Below are 25,760 nucleotides of genomic sequence, written 5' to 3'. Positions count from 1 at the left end.
TTCTTTATGTCCAGCCTGAAATGGTCTTGCAGGATCTTATAATCATTCAACTTTGTAATCCCTTGGGGCACTCTGGTGAACAAACATTCCCCCAGGTCTTGGTGGACCCCCTACAAACTTACGGGTAACCATCTGGTCACCCCTGAGCCTATGCTTTTCCAGGCTGAAAAGTCCCATAGCTCTCAGCCTCTCATCATAAGGTCTGTTTTCATGACCTCTGATCATGCTGTGCCTCTCCTCTGGACTCTCTCAAGCTTCTCCACATCCTTTTTGAATTGTGGAACCCAAAACTGGACACAGGCCTCACCAAGGCCAAGTACAATGGGAGAATGACATCCCAGGATTTGCTTGAGAAGCATCTATGGATGCAAGCCAGTGTTTTGCTCACTTTACTGGCTGCAGCATCACATTGCAGGCTCATATTCATCTTGTGGTCAATCCTGACCCCTAAGTTGCTCTCGTCCATAGTACTAGTCTATGTAGCACTGCCGAACCTATAGGCATACTGCAGGTTTTTCCTCCAAAGGTGGAGAACCATGCATTTTTTGGTGTTAAACACCATCGAGTTCTCGTCTGCCCATTTACTGAGCCTGTCAAGGTCAGACTGGATTACACCCCTGTCCTCAGGTGTGGATGCTTTACCCCAAAGTTTGGTATCATCGGCAAACTTGGCCAGTCCACTTTCCACATCATTAATGAAGAGGTTGAACAAAATAGGTCCAAGGACAGAGCCTTGAGGGACCCCACTGGTCACAGGGCACCATGATGATTGACTTCCATCAACCACAACCCTCTGGGTCTGACCCCGGAGCCAATTCCCCAGCCAGTGGATCGTGGTGGACCCGAGGCCACAGTTGGCCAGCTTTGCCAAAAGGTGATCATGGGATACCAGATGGAAGGCTTTTTTAAGGTCAAGATATATGACATCAATCTCTTCCCCCTTGTCCATGTGATAGGTAACCTGGTCATAAATGGAAATGAGATTGGTCAGGCATGACCTACCTACAACAAAGCCATGCTGGCTGTCCCTCAGGGTGTTGCCATCAGCCAGTCCATTAAGGATGGCCTCTTTGATGATTTTTTCTAAGGCCTTCCCCGGGATAGAGGTCAGGCTGATGGGCCTGTAGTTTGCTGGATCCACTTTCCTTCCTTTCTTGAAGATAGGCACAACATTGGCTTTCTTCCAATCATCCAGCACTTCACCAGAGTGCTAGGAGCTCTCGAAGATCTGTGCACCCACCCTGCTCCCACCCTGCACACAGATCTGGATGGTGTGGGTCCCCCTTACCCCTCAGGAGTGTGCACTGCAGCTGGTAGCCAGCTCTATCCCCTGCTCCCAGACAAGCCTGGCCCCTGGTGCATGGACCGGGAGCTGCACACTATCAGCCCAAGCAGACTCAGTGTTTCTGTGTGCAGCTTTCTTGAAGGGCCGATAGCACACTGCTCTGGGTCCACGACTCACTAGCCAGGTGGATACTCCTGTAGGAAGCTGGCTGGGGGCTGAGGGAGTGGGGAGGTGTTGAGGAAAGACATGGAATGCTTTTTCAGCCAACAGCCTGTGGAGCCAGAGCAGTGCACAATCAGCCTTTCAGGGAATTGCACAAGGAAGCACAGAACCTGTTTGGGCCAACAATGCACTGCTTCTGGTCCATGCACCGCCAGCCTGTTGGGCACTCTTGTGGAAAGTTGGCTGGGGGCTAAGGGAGTGGGGAGTTGTTGGGGAAAGCCCTACTTGGAATACCCACCCAGCTGGTGGCACATTGACTGGGAGTGGCATGCTATCAGCCTGAGTGGGCTCCATGCTTCCCTGTGTGGCTTCTCTGAAGGGCTGACAGTGTGTTACTCCCAGTCCACATGTCACTGGATGGCACTCCATGTGGGGCTTCCCCCAACACCTTCCTGCTCCCCCAGGTCCCAGCAACACAACCATGCCCTGCCCCCCATCTGCCCTGCTGGCTCTTCCCCCAGCCCTGGCAGTCCCCCAAACCCACACCTGCCACCCAGGGCCCCCCTACCTATCCCTGTCGGTGCTCCCCATCCATGACCCGCAACCTCCCAGCCCTGCCAGAGGGAGACCCCAGCCCCTGCAAGCCACACTTGCCTTAGGCTCCAGGAACCAACAGTGAGCCTGAGTGAAGCCTTGGGTAACTGGGAACCCTTCCCTTTTCCCCTCTCCCTCCTCCTCCAGACAGGGCTGGGGGTTTTCTGCCCTTTTTGCAATTAGTTCTTGCAGGCTGGAACTCTACCACCTGCAGAGCTCTTCGCAAAAGTGGGAATCTCTGCCAAAAGGAAAAATCCATTTTTTTCTCTAATAAAGTTGGGAAATCTATGGTTTTCTCTGTTTTTCTGTGGGAAATGGAAAACCCAAATCCCTAGTTATTACTTGAAAAGAGTTATAATAAAAATGCCAGGATGATGGCTGGGAGTAATTTGAAAAAAACAAACTTCATTTTTTGTTTTTTTGGTTGTAGCTGTGCTGGTCTTGCAAAAAGCAATTTTTCCAACTATTTAGTTGGTCTAATAAATGATATCTCATCTACCCAAAGAACTTTGTCTGCCTAGCTTCATTTTTAATCTTTTTAACTACCATATTCAATCTTTACTAAAAGTGGGAGTGTGATGGAATGCAGGACATTCTCCACAAAAAGGTCTTTTAGTGTTGCATTTTTTGGAAGGTAACATTAGGGGATTGTCTATGCTGGAAGTTCATCAAGAGTAGCTTTTTTGTTTTAAGTACCTCTCCTACCTTAATCCAAATGATTTTTCATGTGTAGGGTAAGACCTCACAATCTGTTCAGGAATAAAAAAATAATTTTTTATTTTCCAAACAGAGTGCAAGTGTCCTTGCTGAAATTCATTATGCTTGTACTTCCAAAATATGAAATGTAATGGAGATAGTGACAGTATAGAATACAAGAAGGTTTCTGAATGAGGCACTCACCAGAAGAGACTCCTTACAAAACAAACCTCATACCAATGCCTCTGCTATAAAATAAAGGTAGAAAAAGGAAAAATGAATAGGTCCCATGAAAAAAGGGATTTGAATGGCAAGACACAGAATGACACCACACTGCATCTTGAGAAATGCATTTGACAGGGAATATAGTTAAAGTTAGTAGCAGAAGAATGAGCATTTATAAGGTTTTGTTTAGTTTTACTGCTCAGTGTTTTGAGAAGTACAGAAATCCATCTGAGTGTTACACATTTCACAGATCCATTGCTACCTCTAATCAGACACCAACTTTAGCCTTAAGGACTAGTTCTCCATCCTAACCTAGCAATCTTAAACCTAACAAACTTAAATATGGGAGGAGGACCAGCAATCAAGCCTAAGGACCGCTGAAACCAAGTGAAACTAATGCTAGTCAGTCCCCGCAAAATCCATCTCTGTACAATATATTGAACCTGTTTCACCTGAACCAGGTACCTCATATTCATGATATACCTAACAAAGTTCTTAAACATTTTGTGGAATAAAACTTTGTAGCTGCTTCCTATTCTGCTGTTAATAGAACATGTGATCATGGATATCTATGGCTGGGAGCTTTCATCAACTGATCAGAGCTCCCAGCTGAGGAGGCCTATGTGCACCCCCAAATCCTGGGAGTTCCCAGCTGAGAGGGCTCCCAGTCATGGGGGGGGAGAGGGACAAGCATCAACGTGGCTGGGAAGCTACAGCTGCTGAAATATCCCAGCCCTGGAGCACCCCATATATCCCTGCAGGCAGGAGATCACGGTAGCTCCAGTATCCCAGCCACACAGGGGTGTGAAGCCCATCTCACGACTGGGAGAGTGCAGCAACTATGGTCTCCCTGCTGTAGGGACTCCTGGAGTACTCCCATGACTGGGAGCCTCGGTCAGCTGCTGGGGCTCCCAGCCACAGGAACACATGGTGTTCTCCCTCCACTGAGAGCCCCGACAGGTGACCTTGTATCCCAGGTCGGGGGGACTTGCTTCTTGCCAGTGCAGGGGAGGCCCAGGATTGGGCATGCTCTGCACCAGCAATAAGGCACAATGTGATCTAATGCGCAATCCACATAATTGTGACTCCTGCAATGCATATCCGGTATGTCAGGAGGTATAATCGTGTGGATCATTCATTATGTCCCATTGCGCCTTTACCTACACACATAGAGGGGCCCTAAGATATTCCCTAATTATTGCAATACACTTTTCTTTGGCCTTACAAATAATGCAATCCTGCCAGTCATATCAATTAGAATGCTGCTATAAAAATCATTTTCTACTTAACCACATCCCCACTCTCTTTGAATCCATTGATGGGCTTCCCCATTTTTATTGTATCAAACAGAATATGTTTGTCTTTGCTTCCAAAGCTCTTTGTGGCCTATCTCAGGCCTACCTTTACAGTAGCAAGGAACCATTTCCCACCTCCAGTCTGCCCAGGGTGCTAGCTTCCATTGCTTGCTTGTCAGATTTTCAAACAAGCAATTTAATGCTTTCTTCTAAAAGCTGGCCCTCATGTTTGGAAAGATGTCTGCAATGCCATCTCATTATCCTCCTTACTCAGAACTTTCCCTTTCCAATTTGTACAGAGTAGTCTGGAACTTGAGATGCACTCAGATTAAAAATAGTATTTTTTAGATGCTTTTAACCTAGGATATTCAATTTAGAATTAAAAACTGGCAGTAGATGTATATGGCAAGGAAGTGCTAACATTAAGTCCCTAAAACTTCTGGAAGTGAAAATAATCCTAAAAAGGAAGTCCAGTCCTGTAAATAAATATATAAATAAAATCATTTGAACACCATGAGAAAGTGTCTTTGTATTTTCTATCCCTAAATTTAATTACTGATAATTATCATGTTATGAGAGCTATGTGAATTAGAAGCATTTATCCAGATAAAAGCAAAATTCAATATTTCATAAGGGGAAGGTAATTGCTTACAGCACTGAATTCTCCCTTAAATGCAGTTTTACTATTTATGATATAATTCTCTCATTTTGTATTACCTCCTTTCATATAAAATAAAACAAATGATTTTTACTTGATGTTGGGAATTTATCTGAAGAGATCAGAAAGAAATAAGCCAACTTTTCTCAAAAGTGCTGAGCACTCAGGATTTCACCCTGAAGTCAGTAGGAGCTGGTTACTCAGCAATTTTGAAAATTAAGTAATTTATTTATGTGCCTGAAACATGGAACTATGAACCTAATTCTAGACTTCTATTTTTCACAATCTTGGCCTTATCCCTAGAATCAGTTTTTTTTATTGAGGCCTAAAAAGCTAGTACCAAACTGGACTGGAGCCTAATTTTTAAATCCTACAAAGCTTTTAACAAAATACTGTTTTAAGGGCTTAACTTTGATGCTCAGCTATACGTGTTAGCATTCTGAGAGGAAAGGTCTAAGCCATAAGCAGAGGGCAATCTCTAACATCGCAAATAATTATTCTTTCAAGACACTACAAAGTAGACATCCTCATCTGCAGGAGACTGCTGTTTGCTGTGAAAGAGAGATACTTTGCCAAAAGAATAAAATTGAAAGATCTACCTTTTCAATGCATATGTTGATTGTTTCATGTTTTTCCCATATTTATCTAGAGCTCAGTGACAGCCACTACCCAGGGTCAAGATTATGAGTTATACAGTGATAAGATGGGGAGAGTATTTTATTAGATGATAATTTGCTTTCTTCTATTAGCATGTCTGGTAATTCATCATTTCATGAATCTGTATTTCAGTTTCTCCCAGTAGAGCCATTAAATTTTATTTAATCCTAGTCCACGATTAGTCAACTTTACAGCTGTGTAGAAACTTGTCTCAAGGGAAAAGCAGATGGGCCAGTCTGTGATCATTGCCCATGACTGACAGCATTAAAGAGAAAGACTATATTCTCTGAACAAGCTTATCCCGGAAATCAGAATTACCAGACATAGCATCAAAGGGCACCTATACAAGTGTAGTGAGGCTGCTTCAATGCACTGTAATTATAGCACATCAGAGCAGACTCAATTAAACGAGTCTGCTGGAGTGTGGTAATTACGACGATGTAGTAGACTCCAGTGTCATGTGTATCAGCATCCCCATGCTGAAAAATGGTGGTGAGGGTGCTTTAATTCAAGCTCATTCAATGAGCTTTAGTTAAAGAACCCCACTGCCATTTTTCAGCATGGGGTTGCTGATACATGTGATGCTCTGGGCACTTTAATTAGAGCAGCTATTGGAACTGTTCTAATTAAAGCCCCACCCCCACCCCAATTCCTGGGCTAGGGAAAGAAGCTACACATAAACCAGTTTAGGTGATCATGAAATGGTTTAAACCGGTAATGGCTCAGTGCACATAAACCAGTTTCAAAATGGCTGAAACTGGATTAAGATAGACCTGACTGAATATAGTATCAGACTTAACTGATTTGGGTCAAACTAGTTTATGAAACTTCTGCCCCAGACCCCTTCCTGGTTCAAGTTAAATCACAGTCCCCCAGTATCCCAGCATGCTTTGCAGCCCTGGGCTGGGCTGTGCTGTCTGCTTCAGAAAGCAAAAATGGTCCAGTCCCTCCGCTCCCCAGCTGGAGCAGTGAGGGCTAAGTGACAAGAGGTGAGGGGGGCAAGCCTGGCTGCGGATGCTGCCGAGTCTGCAGGGGGTGGGGGGATTGGGGAGTGGAGCCAGCAAGTGGGGTTAAACACCCTTTCCACTTCCCCTGCTCAAACTTACTGCTGGTTGTAGCTGTGGACTACAAATCCCAGAAGCACCTGGAAGCAGGAAGAGGACGTCATGAGCAACCCTGTAGAGTCCTGCTGTTGGAATTCGGATTGCAAATCCCAAGACCTCAGGGGCAGCAGGACAAGGAAGCAGACACAGTCAGAGAGCCGTGCTCTAGTGCACCCTGGCTTCTGGCCTGAGCCACTACAGGCACTTGGCTGCATTTCTTGAATCAAAGGTAAATGTCTGTTCACTTCTATTTCTATTTAATCCATGCAGTTTAGATTAACCTGCTTTTTGACTGTCTGTACCTAGCCCTGGAGCACATCTATAACTGCCCAAAGAGACTGCAAACTACAGCTCAGGAACTCCAATAGCAGAGATGCAGGGTCATCTGTTTGAAAAAACTTAAAGAGGACTTACCACTATACAGCAGCACAGTGAATCTTACAAAACACTAAGTTCACTGCTGCTTCTCAGAATCTTTTGCAGGTGTCAGAGAGGAAGTAGTAATGAAACTGAGAAGCAACACATCCATTACACCCTGCTGTGCTCTATTCTGTGTGCAAATGCAGATAAGGATATAAGGGCATGGGTGGATTTAGGATTTTGAAAAGTGGGGTGCACATGGTGTGGCACCTCATCACATATAACACTACATTTCTTTCTTCAATTAAAGTGAAACTAGAGGCTTTACCAATACACTAGGAGCTAGAATGAAATTATTCAGTTTAAACTCAAATAAAAAACAAATATTACTATTGGAGTGTATAATAAATTGCTAGATTATACATAGCATTTAAAAACACACAAACTAGACAAAAATAGTCAAAAGATATTGTGTCTTGTAGTCATTATAGTTAAATGCACATCCCTAAGGACCAACCAAATTCACAGTGGGAGTGGGGTACACAGCAGCTCCTTTAATGCTGCAGGTTTCCCTGTGCACCTCCCACCATTGATTGGCAGGGGGGGCTCTGCTGCTCGCTGATTGCTCCTGATTGGCAGGGAGGCAAAAACCAGTTTTAAATATTTTGCCAAATGATCCTAGGACCACCTGGATACATTTTCTTTAACATGTTTCCTGCTATTGTAGGAGCAAAGGACATGGATGTCTTTGTCTCTGTTCCTCTCTTCTTGTAGCAAATTTATTGAGGGATTTTTTTATACTGCATTGCCTAAAATTATTGTGGAGCTTTGAGGGATGTTTTGTATAGGAGGAGTTGGAGTGGATGATCCCATTTAACTTTATGGAATAAACATATATTACGTGGTTGACTGAAACCAGTGGGTAGTGTATTTGGTGGTTGGGACAGTCTCTTCACTTCCATGTTCCTATGTTCCACCATTCTCAAGAATCAATTTCAATATTAAAATAGATTTTAGATAAAAGCAGTTCTTTTCATTGGACTCTAATTGAGAGTGGACTTAGTACAGTTATGTAACATATATTATTAATGTCCTACAAATGTTAAAAGCAGTGGGCTGCTGCTTATTTCATGCTTAGTTTAACTTCCTATGTAAAGCAGATCTCTCTGCAGGAATCTGTTGGCATATATACACATCCTTTTTTTTTCCAGTGATGCGCCAGAGATCTGCCACTTTGGAGCAGACTCAATTAATCAAGTCTGCTCCACACACAGACTAAGCTGAGCTGCACTGCACCATGTGCAGCTGTATAATTGGTGAAATACATGTCAGTACACAGAAAATGGTGATGGTGCACTTTTGAACTCAAGTACCTCCAAGGGGTGTTAGTTCTAAAGCGCACCACCACCATTTTCTCAGCACCGATGCACATTTTTCCTTCAAAACGCCCGGTGCTACAACTCATGGCTATGTAAAAGTACCTTTACACCTTGTGTGGCTTTTGAATCTAGGGCTGTGCGAGGCTTCCGACAGAGCTTTGGATCCGGAGAAGCTTTGGACACTTCGGGGTCTGAAGCAGCATGTCTGGGTTGAAGTGATGGCCTTGTTTGGCTTCCTGAAGTGGTTCGGAGCTCCCAAAGAGCTTCGGAGCCGCCTTGGAGATCCAGCCATATGGCATAATGGGGAAACAATAAAATATCTATAACTTTGTTGGGTTTTGTCCCATTTGGATGAAATTTTCAGAGATAGTAGACTCTACAGATAGGATAAATCCTCTCAAGTTTCAAGAAGATCAGTGTAGGGGCTTGGGGGGAACTGTACCCCAAATTCTTGAAAGCAAGGCTCCTGTCATATCTGTGTGTTACAACACAGGGGGATCAAAGCTTCAGGAGTGGTAGCTCTTATTGAGACCACAAAGCCAGCCAAGTTTCAAGAAGATCGGTGGAGGGGTTTGGGGGGGAACTGCCCCTCAAGCTAGGGATAAGCAAAACTGGTGCCATGGGTACTTGTGGAACTGATTGTGTCTGTCCTGGGGCAGGGAGGGGAGATACTGCTGCAGGCCTCCTGCTAAGCTGCTGTGTTACCAGATACCAATCAATCAATCAATCAACCATGATTCACTCAGGGACCAGGGACTCAGGGACCATACACAGGACCTAGCTACTATATAACAACTTAACGAGCATCAATGAGCACCTACAAAACCAGGCTAAGGAGAGGAAAGAATCAAGACACTCAACTGCCCCAAGACAGAGACAGTCCTGGCACCAGTTTTGCCTGTCAGCAGCTAGGGGTGCAGGGCCCCAGGACCTCCCTGCACTGATCTCCTCGACAACTGGCAGGCATCACAGCAGGGGCCACCATCCCTGTAGTTGTCACCCCACTGTGCCTTAACACATGCAGTGTTACCCATGGCACGAGTTTTGCTTGTCCACAGCGTGAGGGGCAGTTGCATATTTAATAATTCTACTTCATACTGTACAACACAGATTTCTTATAAAAGAGCATCTTCACAGCCCATTTCCAGCTTATTCTGTGCACTTAGGGTCAGGTATTCCAAAGTACTGTATATCCCTACCTAAAGATGCATCTCACATTTAATGGACTTTACAAAAATCTGAATGTAACGAGAGCCAGGCAGCTAGGCAACCTACTGTGCACCTGTCTATAGCTTTGCCTACATTTAAAACCCCATTCTCAAACTGGCCGTGGTCTATGTAGGAAAAGTCAGTATATGAAGCTGCACCCTTGAATGTATATAGTCTTCCTGCAGTTGGTTATCTGTGCATGTGAACAACCAGTTAGTTTTCTAATTTGCAGTTTGCATTCTTGTTTAGTTAGTTTACAAGCACATTTGTAGATCTGTTTGTGTAAGAAATGAAATAAGGGCATATGTTGATTTCAATCTGATTGTCTATATTGCTTTTTATACTGATCAGCTAAATAAACATTGCTTTTTAATGATATTTTGCATGGCTTCATAGACAAACCCATTATGTGACAAAATGTGTAACAATTTAATTTGTTATGAAAAATTCTATAGAAGTGCCACATATTTTACAGAAGTGCCAAACATGGTTAAAAATGTTCCTTTGAAATGTCTAACATAGGATGTTTCTCCACCAGAAATAATAGGAAAAAATCTAATGCTGTTTATGCAAATTGTTAATTTGTTTTCATTACTTTACCTCCTGTAGAAACTTCCTTTATTCTTTCAGATGATTTTTTTATGTTAGTGTCTTGCAGAATTTCCATGAAAATTTCCAGTCTACATAGAAAAATCTACCTGCTTACTCTTAAAATAATGATGTTATTGGTAATCCTAATTAATTTTTTATTTGCCCATTATTAATTTGGAATTGTAGTATTGGTAGGAATTTGTTTCAAAACGATATTAGGACTTGAAAACTTTGCCTATTTATGATAACCTGCAACTGTATAAACTTCTGACTTTACCAATCAGTCAGTAAAAAATAAACACAATTTGAAACTAAGACAAACCTACATTGAAGGTAAGTTCTAAATATATCCAATCTACCATTCAGAGGTATATATAATAAACATTTAAGAAAAAAAAAAACTGAAAATCTCTTATGGAAGCTCTTCTCAGTGAAGTATTTTTAATGTAGCAGTTAAGAAGATATAGACAGTTCTCTATTGCTATATCTATTACCATGTATTTCAGACAGCATACACTTCTTTATCTTCCTTTTCTGAAAATAAATTTTTTAGATTGAATTTCCTTCCTGCCAAAAATGCCTTATATTGAAATCTGGCTCTTCTGCATCCACTTCTGTTTAATCATCTTCTGAATTATCCTAGTTTTCAGTAAAAAAATTGCACAAAAAAGTCTAATTAAATCTACCATAGATTTAACTGAGTTAAAATTTACACTGATTTAGACTGAGTTAAAATTGACCTGACTTATCATAGGTCTTTTTTTTTAATCTCTTTATTCATGTACTTGCTATCCTGATCCTATAAGACCTGAATGATCTAAAAGAATTATTAAGAAATCAGCTAATATTTGGAAAATAAGTTTCTAGCCATTTCAAAATTTAGAGTGGTACAACACATACATACACACACAATGTATGACATCCCAAAGAAATGTAATGGAATAATTTATTGAGTACTTTGAGAAATTCTAATTCATATAGCTTTTAGGCATTGCATGAATTCTGATCAATATATTCTTCTGTAGGTATCAAAGGCAATGCATATCTATTATTACTGTATAGGAGAGTTTGGAAAATTAGTTAATATAAGTATCATCATTTAGAACAGGGGTTTTCAGCCTTTTTGGAACAGTGTACCGCTGGGGGCCAGACATGGAGCAGGGTACCCCTGGTGGCTGAATGCGAAGTGGGAGGGGTGGGGGTGGCACGAGGCTGAATGTGTGAGTTTTCCCCGCCCCCCATGTCTGGCTGGGTGGGCAGTACCTGCACAGCAGTGTGGCATGATGCATGTCAATGCTCCATCCCTGCCTGCCCATGTGTAACCCCTAGGGCCTTCTTGCATACTCCTGGTTGACAACCCCTGATTGAGAATATACAGTGCTATAGGAACTTATTTTTAATATATGGTACTGTAATATTTCCCTTCCACTTCCATTTCCAGGTCTACTAAAGAAACTCTTTCTTAAAATTTTATCTGTGTCATCTTATCCTGAAAGGTTGCAACCTTCTTTTAGACTCTATGTTCATATGTAAATTTATGATAATTTGAAAAAAATGTGGCTAGACTGTTAACAGTGTTAAAGGAAATCAAACATCTTACTCTGAATCAAACACTGTAAAACAGGGAATAAGTAGAAATAAGTAGAAAATGGTATCCAAGGAGGGATGAGAGAATTCAAGTGCTGCTTGTGAGTAAATTTGGAATATTCCCAAACTCATTGGTTTAAAATGCACTTTTTAATAGAAAAACTTCTGGAAGCTTCCCTAAGATAACATACTTTACTTAGAAAGTCACACTGTTGAAACTTAGGTTGAGTCATCTCTGACCAATACCAACATCAAAAAACAGTCTGAGAGAGTCACAAGAACCTCTAGATATCCTCTTAAAGTACTCTATCTGATCTTGATATTCATGCAGTATTTGCTGGTTTTTATAACAACTAATATAAATAACAAAAACATCTGTTGGGAGCAAAGAAAGTGACTATAAGAGGGACCAGCAGCAGAAGGACTAGAGTTTGAATCAAAATTTATAAAGAAACAAAGGGGTGTCAAACCCTTCCGGCTTTGTGGCCTGGATGAAGTGCTGGGCCAGTCCATGGCCTAGATCAGGAACCCAAGGAACGTGCCCCACCCCCTCGCGCCCCACCTGCCAGGCCCCTCCCACCCCAACCTGTTCTGAGACTGTGCCACGTTGGGGGGGGGAGCAGGAGGTACATGTGTGGTGTGAATTCTGAGCAGGCTGGCATGGGCTCCAGCTGGTCCAGGATCTGTCTTGCATGTGGCACCCTTCCCCACCACACCCAGTATGGGAATGTGCTGTACTCTGCATGGAGGAAGCCACTACATGCAACACTGATCCTGGACTGAATGGGGTGGCACCATGGACAACATGGAACCCCGGCTCTGCATGCAGGCCTGGTCCAGCAGTGTGTGGGTCACAGCAAAGTGGGCCAGACAGTAGGGCTTCAAGCCCTATCTTTGATACTCTTGTCCTAGAGGGGGAGAGAGAGAGATTTTGGAGCAAACAATAAAGCTTGAAAACAGAAACTGAGGTAGAAACTGGACTTCTGCCTCCAACCAAACTAAAGAAGTAAAATGTAATGAAATAAATATGGAGAGGAATGGGACCATTGTCATAAATGAGAGGAGGATGTCTGGTAAGGTGATGAGAACATAGGAGAAGAAAACATAAGAACACTTTCTGCTAGCAGAGAATGAGGAAGATGGGACAGGGGTTGGATAGTACCTTGCCTGGGGAATAAGCAAAGATATTATTTGAGAATAACTTATCTAAGTGCAAGAGGCAAGGATTTTTGTGGTTAGACAATACTATTGATGGAGCAGAGCAGCATAGTATGAAGGTGTAAAAGGACATTTGGAACCATAGATATTTGAAATGCTGAATTTCTGAATTGGGAGCATGGACACCTGTAAAGAGAATGAAATACCCAGAAGGCAACAAGAAAGTCTGGAAATGCAGAAAGTGTATATAAAGGTCATGAACAAAGCCAGGACCTGGGTATGGTACATATGGGAATGGCAGAAGATAACAGTACTGGTAAGGAGAAGACAGGGTATAGAAGCAGAGTGTATGGATGCTTGCTGGATAATGGGAACAAGTAGGAGAATAATAATGACCTAAAAGCAAACGAAGTGAAATGAAAATGTGGTCTTACAGAGGGCCCTCAAATGAAAGAAAGTGAAGATCAGGAAGCAGAGCCACCTACAGAAAACTGCATAATTTAGATCAATTCCACCTCGGAGTGTGTGTACCTAGCCCAAGACTGCTCAAGACCAGCAGGAAGTCAGCCACCCCTAGTTTCAGCTCTGCAGATTAACGTAAGCAAAGAAAATAAATATGGATCATGCAACAAAATATAACATTAGAGCTCAGTTTAGTATTGGACAAAATCAAATATTAAAATTGTCCATTTATACAGCACATTCTATCATGTTTCCCGTTCTGCCAGTGATTTATTGATTTCAATGAAAATTCCAGATATGGAAAGATGGTACGATGAGTTATAATGTGGATGGCCTCAATGATTCATTAGTCAGGCATGTTTAAATGATGACAAATGAATTTAAAAGTCACATTCAAATGTATTTGAGGACTTGGTATTTTAAAATCATCTCAACTTCTAAACAAAAATACTAAGTCACTACATTCTTTCATGTTCCCAATTATTTCAGTAGTTCACATTAAGTTCTGAAACTTTACACCAAACATGAATCCATGTAATATAAAACAGTAAGCTACAGCAAGCTATAGGAAACTAGTTTCATGCCAGAGTGATACAATACTATGATATAATAAATCTCGTTCTTGCTACTTTTGTGTCTTATGATGTCAATGGATCCATTCACTGTGTATCCAGCCCATGAAGCCGTTTTGCCTATTTCCAGCAGAGGCCAAGGATTTGGGGGTGGGATCTACTGCTGAATCCCCAGTGATGGAGCCCTGATGGGCATGCGTCAGTGGGTGAGCAACAGGTGTATTAACCCCCCCACCATCACTGCTGGGTCCAGATCCAGCCTAAGAGTCACTTTGCAGTCTGCATCAGGCCTGTAAGGAGCCTCATGGTCCAGATCCAACCCAAGGGTGCAGGTGGGTTTGAAGTATAGCATTCTCATTAAATTATATTAGTCAACCATTAGCCTCTTCAAATAAAGATACTATAAATATTTTTATTGTTTTCCTGGAGTTTCCAGAGAAAGATGTGAATTTGACCTCAGTAGAAATTTTCCTCCCTCCCAGATACTGCCTTCACAATAATGTGAATTAACTATGAACTGTAAAACTAGTACCTACATGATAAAGTGAGGGCATTCAAAGTTAAGGTTTATCCATCTGTCTCTGACCTCCTCTCACATCCAAATATTGCAGCAAGTGTTGAAGATAAGCTTACCTGCTGGTGTTAAAGTAAAGAATCACACAGCCTAGGCACAACCAAATAAACTAAAAGCATAACAGTGACTTTTCCCATTTTTGTCCATTTTGCATTAAATTCTCAATGTTAAATTTAATGCAGTTTTTCTTTTGCAGTAAATATACTGATCACTCAGTTATACGCCAAACTGAAAGTCAATATGAAAAGCAGGCATGCTTCAAGAGTGTGATAATAATATCAGTTTACATAGCTCAGGAGTTTGACATCACAGATATGAAACAAGTACTTCTGGAAACCAATACACAGTGAGGGCTTTAAAACACAGTCCAGCATTAAAATTAAAATGGCAGTTCAATTTGAAATACTGCAGAGGGAGCAACAAAAACTTTTTGCAAAAGAACGGGGTGGGGAGAGGGGGGAAGAATCCAAATCCAAAAGATGCGTGTTGGATGCGAATGTTTGTATGCACATACCTCAGACAAGTGGCAGAGGAGTAATCCATTTTAGAAAAGACGCTGAAAGAGCCTGATGTCCACCTGGCAAATTTCTTGTGCTGTTTAAAAAAGCAAGACGGTTCAGATTATGAACCGAGTCATATCTGCAGTATTACCACTAGTGCTGATCTCTACGTAAGTAAAAGCAAGGCTTGCCTGCTGTGTATAGAGTTTGAAAGATTTTCACAGTCAGGAAGGAAAAAAGGCAGCAAGCCCTGCACCAAAATCTTGGGTAAGGCATTTGGCCTGGAACACAGCCTCTGTTTGAATAGGGTAGGATTAGCTGTATACCTCTGCAACTCTAGGCTTTGTAACCTTACTGCCTTTTTACTGTGCTTAACATTATGTTCCAGTTTGTGCTTTGCTCTAAGGAACAATATGATCCTTATTAGGTAGTTATCACTCCTAAATGATGGTTACGGAAATAAATTCCTTAAATTTAATAATAGGCAAACAATTATAAGAGCTGGCAAACATCCAAAAAAATATAAGGCCAATGAAATCAATCTTGTAACAGAACCCTGTGTTGCTAAACAGACCTGACTGACTGCAGCTTGTGAAAGGTTTTAAAAATCCAAAATTGGATCTCCTGTCTTAGCCCACACTTAGTATAAACTACAAAGCAAGCATTCTCGTTTGATTGAATAAAAAACCATTGATACCCATACAAATGAACTAAGATCTATGATTAAATGTCCTGTTGACTTACCTGAGACACCAGGCATTTCAAATATACTATGAGAAAGAAAGCATCAGAGATGGTGATAATGAAATGCTGTCTAATAAACTTGTTCAGGATTTCTAGCTCGAAAAAATGCCAAGTATTTACAATTGCTGCATTCTCACTGGGGAGGGGGGGAAAGAGAGACCTCTGCAGTATCCTTTCTGCTTCATCCTCAGCTTCCTGTTCTGAGGCTCACTCTATGGTACCTAATACAAATCAGCAAATAGCTTGCAAAAAAAAAGGCAGATAGGGGGAGGAGGGTGGAAAAAAGAGAGGGCCATCGCCTTACAAGACAGCTCCATCTACTGGCAAAAAGAATGAATCTGTGGTAACCATTTTTTTTTTTTATAGCTCCTCTGGTCATAGTAGCATTTTTAACAAGTTTGTGCAAATTTATTTTGTAGAGTCATATTTTTTCTCAGAAGAAACCAAGGACAAGGACTAAAATAAAAAGTTATTTTAAAAACTTAAACAAAATATCCAGGAAAGTGCCTTTGTTGTTTTCATTTTATTTTTAAATATTTAACCATTTACTTCTGAAACATAAGCACAAGAATACAACTCAATTCTTCCTGGAATAAATGATCTTTTTATACCAAAGCCCATGTATTGTGATTTATGATGTTGACACAAGAAGGTTGTCCAAAACTGATCCCTTGCATTTCACAACTGACTACCTTTTTATCACCATCTTATTTTATAACTCATTACAGCATATTAATGATAGATTTACCATTATGTAGGATAGGATCAATTAAAAAACCTTAATGTGCCAGCATGATATGATATCATATCCATACATAACAAACTGTCTTGCCCGTCAAACATTTTGTTAGACAGCTGTGATGTCAGAACCCTGTATTACAAGGTTTAGAACAGCAGCTAGGCAGCCAGACCTGGAGCCTTTACAAAAAAGCTGCTTTTTAAAATTCAGACTGCTAAGTGACAGTGGCTTCCAGCATAATGAACCTACAGCTGCAATGGCTCATGGCTTCTTTTTTATTGCCAAAGCTAAGTCTGAGAGAATATACACTTCTAGTTTTGCTTTTGTGGCAACCCCCTCCCCCCAGTTAAAACTGGAAGGGCTATAGACAAATACTTTTCAAAGTCATATCTGCATCCACACTAGGGTGAGGTGGGTATTGAGTAACCAACGATTTAAAGAGAAGAGGACAACAAGCAGGGTGGTAGCAAGCAGACCAGGATGAGGAGATGCTGAGAGAAAAAGAGGAGAAAATAATAAAGCACTTACTTCATTATATACCATATGAATTAGGCAAGTGCGGATAAAAACAAGTATTCATCTGTATATAATGATTGTTTTCACCAGTATAGATACTGAACATTCAAATGTCTAATTCAACAACTCTAAAAAGTCTATGATAAATTAGAGCTACCAGAATCAGTTTAGATGCTGCCCTGATAGGATGCATCATGACTTATTTTATATATAACACAGTGAGAAACAACCTTTTTTTGCAGGCATGCCACAAATTAGCCCCATATCTTCCCCCAGTGCTATTCCCATCCTCCTTCCCCTGTTTGATCAGCTGTTCTGTTTCACGTTCCCTGTTCTGTCCTCCTACCCAATCTGCTGCTCTGCCTTCTGCTCCCTGCCTGATTTGTTTTCTGCTCCTTGGCCTCTCTCCTCCCTGGTCTGCCTTGTGCCATGCACGGTGACTGCCTATGCCACTTGTAGCACCTGTTGCAGGTTGACACCCCTATACAAACGTACGGGATTTTTGTGATGGTATCATTTGTGCCATATTTGACTTATTCTATATGGCAGAGGTTTTCAACATTTTTTAAGGAGTGTACCCTTTCTGGAGTGTACCTCCTTCCAGAGGAGGACGAGGGCTGACAGCCAGCTGGACACGAAGCCAGCAGCACACAGCAGTTGTGCAGAATGGTGAATGGCGGCGGCAGGAGGCGGGGAGCTCACACGGTGGCTGCTGCTGCCATTCACCACTCTGCGCCACTGCCACACGCTGCTTTCCTGCACTGCTGTGCATACCTCCTGGGGCCGTCCCAAGTATACACAGGGGTACGTGTACCCCTGGTTGACAACTCCTGCTATGTGGAACTGAGATCCTTCAACTCCCACTGACTATACTGGGATTTAGGGGGCTCAGATCCACCCAGCAAGTGCCTTGCAGCTTAATGTCCAGCTTGTGAATATTTACTAATAGTTTGAGGTTATAAGCATGTTTTCTAACAACTGCAATGAATTTAACTTGATATATGCTTAAGTGTTTGCAATGCAAATACTAAAATGAGTAAATGGATATAAATAGAGAGGTAACAATTTTAGACTTCTAAATATTTAGTTAAAAAATAACCCCCCCCTAACACTTGGTTACTGAGATTTTAAAAAGCCACATATATATATATATTATATATATATTATATATTATATATATAAAGGTGTGCACATGTTAGAACATTAATAATTCTATCAGAAAAGGCTATTGAAAATAAATTATTTTCTTGAAAAGGATGCAATTCAAATGCCATACTTTAAAATTAAAAGTATGTGAAAGTAAAAAGTGTCACAGTTTCTCATAGATTAAAAAATCTATTATGTTTTTACTTTGTATGTTAACTTTAACTTTTAAAATGCTATCATTTTACTAATTAAAGGTCCTAGACTCAGAAAAGTGGAAACAAGTTTTGTGTACAGGGCAAGAACACAATGGACTACAGTTTTGAAAGGTTTTCCCCTTAATATACCTTAACCTAACTCAGAAAGACTTCACATTTACTATGTGGCTTGTGGTTCTTCTGCTAAGATGAACAGTGAGATCACCAGTTGTAAGCTTTACATCTTTTGTTATTCTGTATGTAGGCCACTGAACAGTTGGCAAACAATTCAGGCTGGTCAATTGCTACCTAAATTGCATTTGATTCGAGGAACTAGAAATGTAAAGATCCATGATCTAGTACCATTTGGTTGCATCAAACAAGCCTCTGAACTGTTGGTTCTTATTTAGGTTTAATCATTTGTCATTTATCCTTCACATATATTACAAAGTTCTGCAATGTCCTTACATTACTTGTAGAAAATCAGTTCCTTGTGGTGACTGAAACACCTTTGAGACAGAATCCCCTTCAAGGTTTGGAACAATTTATAAGCATTCAATCAGCATTAACTGTCTCATTCCTAGAGGAAGTGTTTTTTAGCACATCTGGAAATAAAAAATACAAAATAGTGGCAAATACAAATCTGTAGATAAAATAAACAGCAGAATATTCATTCATGAAACTTGGAAGTATAAACTTGTTTCTGATCATTTGTGCTCCAAGCTACTTTTATTACATATGCACCAGCTTTAAATTGTGTCATTCTCAAAATGGACTAAATAATTAATAAGAAAACAATACCCCCCAACTCAAATCTAGACAGACAAAGAAATGTAGACATTGCAGTAAAAATCTTTGATGTCTTTAGTGAGTTAGTTTATCTACGGGCATTTTGTAGTCCAATACTTGTACTGACTTTTTAATACATACTACAACATAAGAACTCTATATTTTCCCCAACTCAATCACAATTTTATATACTTTAATGAGAAATGCATGCACTATAAAAGTGTACATTCCTGAACAGGCCTTAAAGATCTACTTTCCTCAAGTATTACTGGTAAAGCGTAAACTGTTTTTCAAGACAACATACTTAATATAGACACTGACTTAAGGTACTTTAAAGGACTTTTTAAAGAATATGGCATAGGAGGTAACTATTTTGGACTGGAGCTCAAGTTTCATTGGTCACACTGTATGTTGAGGTACTCACATCTAGATCCATCAACTTTTGAGTGGCAGAGAGACCCTGTATCTTTTCTATATAAACCACCTGGTCTGGGATTAGAGGGGGTCAGGAGGTTTTCTCAAGGCCATAACAAGTCCTTACAAACAAACTAAACTTCCACCATTTAAATCCTCACCATATTTTTAATACCTGAAAAAAGAACTTAATGTATATCTCTCAGCAAACTGAACATCACAAATCAAGTAACCTGCTCCCAAAAGAAAAAGGAGAAGGAAAAGGAGTCATTAAAAAACCTATCTTGTGTCCATATGTTTAAACAAGACAGATACCAATGTATAGCTAATTAATAGAAATGAACACAAGTAACTTTGTGATATATGTTTTATTCACCTTGTTAAAATCCTTGTCACTCTTTTATTGCAGATATAGTGAAAAGTCTTCACACCCACTGTGAAGCATGAGTAATCAGCTCCAATTGGTCTGGGTACAAGAAATCAGCCCAGCAGGCTACATCAGCGCTAGTATGTATGTCTCACAATTGTTATGAGAACCCTGTGGCTGCAGTAAATCCCATATTTCCTGAAACTTTGCTCCACAAGCACCAATGGTTAATGAAAATGCATAGTGGAGGACTGAGCTGCCCAGTCCTATTCCTGTTCTTGCCTCAGCCTGACTCTGACCTATCCTCAGGCATCTCTGTACAATTGAGAGAGGACAAACTACAGAACTACAGAACTATGGTATTGAGGTGGTACACACTTCCTGGTTAATCCTAGCTTTCTTTGGTGAATAGCATGACAATATATGAAGGGGGATACTGACTTTTTTTAAAGCATAAACAAGTAAGTATGTCAGTATTCCTTCTGAGAGGCTCCCACTGCAGTGCAGCTCCATGTTTTATGAAGTCAGAGTTAAAACTATGAACCTTACATTTCTTTACTATTCTCCAACACCATTTAAGCTGTAAACAAGAAGACCTAATGTATAACATGAAGAAACCTAAAGAATTACTTCTCAAAAGTGCAGTGATGAGAAATTACAGGAAGCCAAACAATTATCAAAACTGAAAACTATGCTTTGAGTACACGCTGCAAACAATAGTATCAGAAATGATCAAAACATACAGTTTAGTTGCCAGGGACTTGTACAATCTCCCAGTTTCTCTTTTGCTTGCTTGATGCTCTAGGGTTCATATCTAATCCAAGAGATGTACATGGCTTGGGAAATGGGGAAAGGAAAGAGTCCTTAATTACCCAGTGAAAGAATCACTACAGATCCTGCACTGGCATGAGGATAAACTAGGAAACCCAATGGGTTCCTGGAAGAGCTAAACAGCAAACAGGGCTGGAAGAAGCCACCCTTGCTGAATAACCAGGAACTAAAGAACCATCCAGACAGAACAAAAGATTGCTGTTTCTGCCTTTGCATAAAAAAAACAAACAACTCAGATAAAGAAAGGTAATTTTTTTTGTACTGGAAATAGAGACCGTGTCGCTCAGTTACACAATGTCGGTCTCTAGAATAGCAGAGCTGTATATAGATTCTACATGAAGAGATTTGTCAAATTTTACATAAAACTAAACACACACAAAGAGTGGCAGTCTGAACTGTAAAGGATTTGGATTTTTATAAGCTCAGGCCCATCTGTAAAATTTGTGAATTAAAACTTTAGAGGCCTATATACATTCAGAACAGAAGAGAAATAAAGTAAAACTAAGATGCTAACAGCTAGTTTTTTTCCACAGAACACTAAACTGTAAAGGTTAATTTAGCAAGTACATAGGCACAACCTACAAACATATTATAACTACTGCCCAGTTATGATGGACAGCCTCAATGTCAGGTCTCCTTCATGTAATGTGACGTTCTCAAGTTTTTTATTGTAAATTGCTCACAATAAAATAAATTCAAATTCTTCAGTAAAAGAATTAATATCACATATGCTTATGCAAAATAAATTAGTCCTAAATAGCTTTTAATTCATAGACTTATAGTATTTTTCTTTTGTTCCTTATATTTAGTATACTGTTCAGGAACTTTCAGATTTAGCAGGCCATGAAAGGACCTTATGCTGCAGAAAATTGTTGGCTAATTACTTGGGACAGGAGCAGGGAGAGGGTGCCCTAGGAAACTCAGTTACATAGTATGGAGACAGGAAAAAAATGAGGGATATTGTGGGGCAAACTAGGATAGTGGCCATTGTGTTTATTAACTGAATCCTTCTATTTGATTGCAGAAAAACAGAAGGCAGCCAGTAGTCTATGTCCTGCAGTAGCTGATACAGGGTGGCTTCATTTCATATACTGTAGTTTGGGCTTCAGGTTCCATTTCTCACCCCATACTGACATGGCTCAACACAGCTTGTTTACATGGGTTACATACTCTTTTATGGACTTTAACACTCGGTATGCCAACCATTCATTTGGGCCTCACTAGGCTGAGATACTGTGACTGCCTTTCTCTTTCCCCAATGCAGAAAAAAGAACATAAAAATAAAATTAGAAAAGACAGCACTGAATACTTAGTAAATAAATCAATGACTTATGAAATATAATAAATTGTTAATGTCTATTAACACTTCTTGAGTTAATACTAAAAACTAGTGCTGAAAATATTTAATATTCATAATACCCTATCCCCCTTATTACATTTTACCTTCATATGTGTAATGACAAAATATAATAACTCTGCTAAAATACTGTAGGCCTAAACCAGTTAACAAACTTTCATCTGAGCACTAAGAGTGCATCATTACAATACTACATGATACTCAGCAATTTTGTTCTAAAATTCATAACTGGTATTATACATACAATTGTTTTAATAGCTCACTTGTGATATTTTTGTATATTTTCAACCACTATTACCCTCTTTTTCACTTGTAAGCAACAGAATTGCTGAAGTTAAAACAGATGTTTTCAGGGTATCAAACAGAAGTTGTATTTTTTTTTAATTTAGCTTCTTGGTTCACAAATTAATTAATGAAGGTCTTAACTTAGCACTTCTCCTAAATTATACATATAGTAGCTCTGATCATCACAAGGGAAAAATTCCATTCAGTAAATAGTGAGATAAAACCATTATAAACAGTCAACTTTAATGCTTGACTGTTGTGCCAGAGGAGACAGAGCCCTTAATAACTATGAAAGAATAAAAGAACTATTTACATCACTTAAAAGCAAAGTGCTACAATTATTATAACCATTTTTTCATTAAATGATATAAAGAGTTGTTTTGCAATATAGGGAATAAAGTGTGTCAAAGGAATTTTCATCATCCCCAGTTACATTTGTTTTTGAGCAAATATACATCTTTATTTTTATCTGAATTCAGGGCAAGGTCACATTTTTCTTATGTTGCATTTCTTTTTTTACTTATGATCAAAGACAGCTGCTATAATCTGTATACGAATATTATTTAAAGTTAATGTATGAAAAGGTCTCTTTTTCAAAATCCAGCAGTAAGCTAATAGAACAGAATTGGTTGATAAACATGCTGACTGAAGTTGTTTTCTCTAAGACATTTCCAATACAAAGGCCACTTGCTTTTCCATATTTGCTAATGTATTTAAATTAAGTAAGCACTTCAATTTTAAAATTACCACCTCCTTCAATTCAGTCCTGCCAAACCTTTGTTTTGTTGAACACAATGCTTAATTGCTGTCCAAGGTGCTGTAACACAAATGTGGGCTGTGGAATAAAGGGCTCCAGATACAGGCAAATATTGTCAAATGCATTCCATTGCCTCATTAAACAGTTGCCATACCTAAAAAGCAACCCGGCCTTGCTGAAATTCCTTACATGAGACTGCAGTATAAATGGTATGCTGTTACTTTCTAGGGCCTAATCTACTGCATTCCATTAGTGATCATCCTTTTCACCACCTGAAAACCTTCACTGTAGGAACATTCGGTAACAGTCTATAGACAAATCAATTTCATGGTTTGCCTGGCCTGTTTTTCCAGGAGGGTGTTAAATTTAAAATATTTCTTTAAGATCTACCTGATATATCACAATCTGATACAAGTTTAGTCAGCAGATGCTGTTTTGGCATTCTGCAGAGCAGTCATGAAATGCAGTTTTATCTGCAGTATCAGGGGTGTACAAATCCATGCAGTCATACAGTAAATGATATCCAAATATCCTATGGGTTTTCAATGGTGCCATTAAGATTAATTTAACAAATCAAAGAAATAATATATAAAGCAGGGTTCTTAATGAAGGAAGCATATATGTAATTTGAGGCAAATGCAGTGCAACAGCCAACAATTGCAGCAAATCTCTTCGAGCTAATAGCCAAATCTAATAATGCTTTCCCACAACACCTTCAAGTAAATGGATTTTGTTCACTGTTTAATCAGTCAAATCAACAATAATCCCCACAAGGATAGAGAAGATGTTATTAAACAAACTCTAATTTATGATTCATTTATTTGTAAAGTGTCTTAAAACTGGTATAGCTAGAAGAAGAAATACTCTGCTTATTCAAGCATGCTGACAAAGCTGGTTTCTCCTAGCAATTTATCTGCATCTCACAGCAAGCCTGAGTCATCTGCATAGAAAAATAGCATATTTACCATTAAATCATGCAAAAAAACATTTACCCAAGAAGATGTAGCAAAGGTCAAAATCCAACTTCCAGACCCCATGAAGCAATAAGCTGAAGGAGGAATTCCACCAGCTCGCTCAGGCCAGCAGTGTCTCTCCTACACTTGACCTAGACTGCCTTACATAATGAAGAATCAGTGCTGTATCCCATGTGGTAGAGCAAGCTGAATGTCATCGCTGGCAGGAGTAGGGAGTACTGGCAGCAGGCAGGCTGGTCGTTAGCATGGAAATCACAAACTCTTTTTTTCCTGAGAGCTGTGGGAGAAAAGACAAGAATAGAGCAGAACTGCTGGTGTCATTCCTTCTCTGGAATGAATGACTGGAAGGAATGAGGGTGCTACAAATGTGAGGCAGACAGCAAGTGCAAAAGCTCCATCTGTGCTTAATATAAATGTAACACAATTCCTGTCACACTGTATCTAAAGGACTGCATAGCTACAGCTAATAAGAGAGCAACAGCAAGACAATGTGAGGAAGGAGAGGCTACTGCTGCATATACTTGTCTTTTTATAACCCTTTATGGTGAGTAGAAGAAAACAAAGAAGGTATTAGAGAAACTTTAATGTTGTAATTAATTTCCAAATGGAACATTTTATTCCCCAAAATAAATCTTAGTGCATGTTGGTTAACTAGTTTCTGGAAGAAAAAACATCTGCGATTTGCCTTATGTGGCATTACAGAGGTTAAATTTGTTAACTTAATGGGGATTTTGATATTTTTAAGCAAGGCTGGGAAAAACATATTCCTGGCTCTAAGAGTTTTCAAATTACTCTTTGGAAGAAGGATTGGTATTTCTAGTCTATTTTCTGAAGATGACCTTTTGGGAATTTCCTAGATTATTATTATTTGGAACATAGCACTTCCTTTCTGTGGAGGGCACAAGGGGGAAAACACAAATCTAAGGCTTAGACAGAAGCTTAGTTGGAGAAAAACTTGGAAAGATTTTTGCTACATAGGAAATGTGGTTTTATGATTAATTACAATTACTGTATGTGATTTGGATTTCTTATTTCTGGTTTTGTGTATTGAATAGTAAAAATATTGTGAGTACTGGGAATGTAAATACAGAACATAACTTATTTCTATCATGAAGATATTATATATTCCTTCATTAATACAGGAACTCTTGAGTTTTTCTGATTATATTTAAAACAACCATGACTTAATAAGGAGAAACCATTATGGTACATACGTGCCTTTATCATAAGGGCATTAGCAATAGCTAAGCAGTGTTTACAATGAATGTAGCACCTGAAATTTAAAAAGAAGCATGAAAGATTTAGCTATGATTAAAGCTCCAATATATTCAAGTAGTGATGCTTTTTGCTGTTTTTTCCCTAAGTTAACAAAATATCTAATTTCTGAGTGAATAGATGCTATGGTAAACAGCACAACCATTTTCAGCATAGCTCTGAGATACTAGGTTAAACTCTTATCTGCATGGAATACCAAAGGAGCAACTCGGTGACAACACTGCGGCAACCCAAAACACCAGGTCACTGAATTCTCAGTGTACTGCAAAAGATTTAGCCCCCTTCTGAAACTACAAAATAGCAAG

At 39.8% G+C, this 25,760-nt stretch overlaps 1 protein-coding gene across 1 annotated transcript in view; it reads right to left on the bottom strand.

The window, feature by feature from the left end:
• LOC149867521 (sodium channel protein type 1 subunit alpha) overlaps positions 1 to 16,016 on the bottom strand; it is a 176,689-nt gene extending 160,673 nt beyond the window's left edge. The window contains exons 1-2 of the mRNA XM_090045575.1: positions 15,812 to 16,016; positions 15,082 to 15,161 (exon numbers count right to left, since the gene is read on the bottom strand). The gene's annotated coding sequence lies outside the window, so the exon portion shown is untranslated. The remainder of the gene's footprint in view (positions 1 to 15,081; positions 15,162 to 15,811) is intronic.
• Between the last annotated feature and the right edge of the window lie 9,744 nt (positions 16,017 to 25,760).

This window comes from Crocodylus siamensis, chromosome 4 (genome assembly GCF_052110815.1).
Source record: "Crocodylus siamensis isolate JL-2025a chromosome 4, ASM5211081v1, whole genome shotgun sequence".
Taxonomy (NCBI): Eukaryota; Metazoa; Chordata; order Crocodylia; family Crocodylidae; genus Crocodylus; species Crocodylus siamensis.
This window is presented reverse-complemented; position numbering and strand designations above follow the sequence as displayed.